We start from the raw sequence: 5,071 nt of genomic DNA, 5'->3' as shown, positions 1-5,071 counted from the left end.
CCCTTTTGAGGATACGTAAGGCATAATCCGCCATGTGGGCCAAAGTTCCAGTTGTCAAATCTGCGGTTGTGCTTGGTTGAGGGGCAGTTTCAGCCAAATCTACGTCACTTGTGTCCCTCAAAAAAACAGAACCCGGCCTTGCCACGCCACCAATTTCCAGTGGCCCCGGAAAAGCTTCCTCATTAAAAATATAGTCATCCTCATCATCCTCCTCGTCCTCCTCCTCCTCTTCGCCCACTACCTCGTCCTGTACACTGCCCTGGCCAGACAATGGCTGACTGTCATCAAGGCTTTCCTCTTCCTCTGCTGCAGACGCCTGATCCTTTATGTGCGTCAAACTTTGCATCAGCAGACGCATTAGGGGGATGCTCATGCTTATTATGGCATTGTCTGCACTAACCAGCCGTGTGCATTCCTCAAAACACTGAAGGACTTGACACATGTCTTGTATCTTCGACCACTGCACACCTGACAACTCCATGTCTGCCATCCTACTGCCTGCCCGTGTATGTGTATCCTCCCACAAAAACATAACAGCGTGCCTCTGTTCGCACAGTCTCTGAAGCATGTGCAGTGTTGAGTTCCACCTTGTTGCAAAGTCTATGATTAGGCGATGCTGGGGAAGGTTCAAAGACCGCTGATTGGTCTGCATACGGCTGGAGTGTACGGGCGAACGGCGGATATGTGAGCAAAGTCCACGCACTTTGAGGAGCAGGTCGGATAACCCCGGATAACTTTTCAGGAAGCACTGCACCACCAGGTTTAAGGTGTGAGCCAGGCAAGGAATGTGTTTCAGTTGGGAAAGGGAGATGGCAGCCATGAAATTCCTTCCGTTATCACTCACTACCTTGCCTGCCTCAAGATCTACAGTGCCCAGCCACGACTGCGTTTCTTTCTGCAAGAACTCGGACAGAACTTCCGCGGTGTGTCTGTTGTCGCCCAAACACTTCATAGCCAATACAGCCTGCTGACGCTTGCCAGTAGCTGCCCCATAATGGGAGACCTGGTGTTCAACAGTGGCAGCTGCGGATGGAGTGGTTGTGCGACTGCGGTCTGTGGACGAGCTCTCGCTTCTGCAGGAGGACGAGGAGGAGGGGGTGCGAACGGCTACAGCCAACTGTTTCCTAGACCGTGGGCTAGGCAGAACTGTCCCAAAATTGCTGTCCCCTGTGGACCCTGCATCCACAACATTCACCCAGTGTGCCGTGATGGACACGTAACGTCCCTGGCCATGCCTACTGGTCCATGCATCTGTTGTCATAGTAACATAGTAACATAGTAACATAGTTAGTAAGGCCGAAAAAAGACATTTGTCCATCCAGTTCAGCCTATATTCCATCATAATAAATCCCCAGATCTACGTCCTTCTACAGAACCTAATAATTGTATGATACAATATTGTTCTGCTCCAGGAAGACATCCAGGCCTCTCTTGAACCCCTCGACTGAGTTCGCCATCACCACCTCCTCAGGCAAGCAATTCCAGATTCTCACGGCCCTAACAGTAAAGAATCCTCTTCTATGTTGGTGGAAAAACCTTCTCTCCTCCAGACGCAAAGAATGCCCCCTTGTGCCCGTCACCTTCCTTGGTATAAACAGATCCTCAGCGAGATATTTGTATTGTCCCCTTATATACTTATACATGGTTATTAGATCGCCCCTCAGTCGTCTTTTTTCTAGACTAAATAATCCTAATTTCGCTAATCTATCTGGGTATTGTAGTTCTCCCATCCCCTTTATTAATTTTGTTGCCCTCCTTTGTACTCTCTCTAGTTCCATTATATCCTTCCTGAGCACCGGTGCCCAAAACTGGACACAGTACTCCATGTGCGGTCTAACTAGGGATTTGTACAGAGGCAGTATAATGCTCTCATCATGTGTATCCAGACCTCTTTTAATGCACCCCATGATCCTGTTTGCCTTGGCAGCTGATGCCTGGCACTGGCTGCTCCAGGTAAGTTTATCATTAACTAGGATCCCCAAGTCCTTCTCCCTGTCAGATTTACCCAGTGGTTTCCCATTCAGTGTGTAATGGTGATATTGATTCCTTCTTCCCATGTGTATAACCTTACATTTATCATTGTTAAACCTCATCTGCCACCTTTCAGCCCAAGTTTCCAACTTATCCAGATCCATCTGTAGCAGAATACTATCTTCTCTTGTATTAACTGCTTTACATAGTTTTGTATCATCTGCAAATATTGATATTTTACTGTGTAAACCTTCTACCAGATCATTAATGAATATGTTGAAGAGAACAGGTCCCAATACTGACCCCTGCGGTACCCCACTGGTCACAGCGACCCAGTTAGAGACTATACCATTTATAACCACCCTCTGCTTTCTATCACTAAGCCAGTTACTAACCCATTTACACACATTTTCCCCCAGACCAAGCATTCTCATTTTGTGTACTAACCTCTTGTGCGGCACGGTATCAAACGCTTTGGAAAAATCGAGATATACCACGTCCAATGACTCACCGTGGTCCAGCCTATAGCTTACCTCTTCATAAAAACTGATTAGATTGGTTTGACAGGAGCGATTTCTCATAAACCCATGCTGATATGGAGTTAAACAGTTATTCTCATTGAGATAATCCAGAATAACATCCCTCAGAAACCCTTCAAATATTTTACCAACAATAGAGGTTAGACTTACTGGCCTATAATTTCCAGGTTCACTTTTAGAGCCCTTTTTGAATATTGGCACCACATTTGCTATGCGCCAGTCCTGCGGAACAGATCCTGTCGCTATAGAGTGCCTAAAAATAAGAAATAATGGTTTATCTATTACATTACTTAGTTCCCTTAGTACTCGTGGGTGTATGCCATCCGGACCCGGAGATTTATCTATTTTAATCTTATTTAGCCGATTTCGCACCTCTTCTTGGGTTAGATTGGTGACCCTTAATATAGGGTTTTCATTGTTTCTTGGGATTTCACCTAGCATTTCATTTTCCACCGTGAATACCGTGGAGAAGAAGGTGTTTAATATGTTAGCTTTTTCCTCGTCATCTACAACCATTCTTTCCTCACTATTTTTTAAGGGGCCTACATTTTCAGTTTTTATTCTTTTACTATTGATATAGTTGAAGAACAGTTTGGGATTAGTTTTACTCTCCTTAGCAATGTGCTTCTCTGTTTCCTTTTTGGCAGCTTTAATTAGTTAGATAAAGTATTTTTCTCCCTATAGTTTTTTAGAGCTTCAATGGTGCCATCCTGCTTTAGTAGTGCAAATGCTTTCTTTTTACTGTTAATTGCCTGTCTTACTTCTTTGTTTAGCCACATTGGGTTTTTCCTATTTCTAGTCCTTTTATTCCCACAAGGTATAAACCGCTTACACTGCCTATTTAGGATGTTCTTAAACATTTCCCATTTATTATCTGTATTCTTATTTCTGAGGATATTGTCCCAGTCTACCAGATTAAGGGCATCTCTAAGCTGGTCAAACTTTGCCTTCCTAAAGTTCAGTGTTTTTGTGACTCCCTGACAAGTCCCCCTAGTGAAAGACAGGTGAAACTGTACAATATTGTGGTCGCTATTTCCTAGATGCCCGACCACCTGCAGATTTGTTATTCTGTCAGGTCTATTAGATAGTATTAGGTCTAAAAGTGCTGCTTTGTGTCAGTGTCAGGTTTACCTTTGTGCTCACAGATTGCCTGAGTGCATGGACGATGCGCTCTTTAACATGCTGGTGGAGGACTGGGATGGCGTTTCTGGAAAAGAAGTGTCGACTGGGTAGCTCGTAGCGTGGTACAGCGTAGTCCATCAGGGCTTTGAAAGCTTCGCTTTCAACTAACCGGTAGGGCATCATCTCTAACGAGATTAGTCTAGCTATGTGGGCGTTCAAACCCTGTGTACGTGGATGCGAGGCTAAGTACTTCCTTTTTCTAACCATAGTCTCATGTAGGGTGAGCTGGACTGGAGAGCTGGAGATCGTGGAACTAGCGGGGGTGCCGGTGGACATGGCAGACTGAGAGACGGTGGGAGATGGTATTGTTGCCGCCGGTGCCCTAGATGCAGTGTTTCCTACTACGAAACTGGTGATTCCCTGACCCTGACTGCTTTGGCCTGGCAAAGTGGTGGTGCGGAAAATGGTGGCCCTACACTGCCGGAAGGGATGTTGCGTTGCTGACTAGCTTCATTGGCCGAGGGTGCTACAACCTTAAGGGACGTTTGGTAGTTAGTCCAGGCTTGCAAATGCATGGTGGTTAAATGTCTATGCATGCAACTTGTATTGAGACTTTTCAGATTCTGACCTCTGCTTAAGGTAGTTGAACATTTTTGACAGATGACTTTGCGCTGATCAATTGGATGTTGTTTAAAAAAATGCCAGACTGCACTCTTTCTAGCATCGGATACCTTTTCAGGCATTGCAGACTGAGCTTTAACCGGATGGCCACGCTGTCCTCCAACAGGTTTTGGCTTTGCCACGCGTTTTGGGCCAGATACGGGCCCGGCAGATGGAACCTTTTGCGATGTTGATGCCTGCTGCGGCCCCTCCTCCTCCGCTTCAGAACTACTGCCGCCTGCACCCTGTTCCCCCAATGGCTGCCAATCGGGGTCAACAACTGGGTCATCTATAACCTCCTCTTCTAGCTCGTGCGCAACTCCGTCTGTGTCACCGTGTAAGTCGGTGGTAGAGCGTTCGTGACGGGGCAACATAGTCTCATCAGGGTCTGATTCTGGATCAGTACCCTGCGAGGGCAATGTTGTGGTCTGAGTCAAAGGACCAGCATAGTAGTCTGGCTGTGGCTGTGCATCAGTGCACTCCATGTCAGATTCAACTTGTAATGGGCATGGCCTGTTAACTGCTTCACTTTCTAAGCCAGGGACGGTATGTGTAAAGAGCTCCATGGAGTAACCCGTTGTGTCGCCTGCTGCATCCTTCTCTGTTATAATGACATACCAGAACTGACCATATAAAATGACCATATTAATAAGGAAAACTCAAAATAGATATATGAAAACATAAGAGAACCAAGAGTTTTTAAATCCTAAAGTATAAGAAAAATATATCCATAAATAATCACAAATGTCCAGAGAAATAACTATCAAAATACCTTTAAT

Source organism: Ranitomeya imitator, chromosome 2 (genome assembly GCF_032444005.1).
Source record: "Ranitomeya imitator isolate aRanImi1 chromosome 2, aRanImi1.pri, whole genome shotgun sequence".
In the NCBI taxonomy this organism is placed as follows: Eukaryota; Metazoa; Chordata; class Amphibia; order Anura; family Dendrobatidae; genus Ranitomeya; species Ranitomeya imitator.
The sequence above is the reverse complement of the archived record's forward strand: the minus strand, read 5'-3'. Positions refer to the sequence as shown.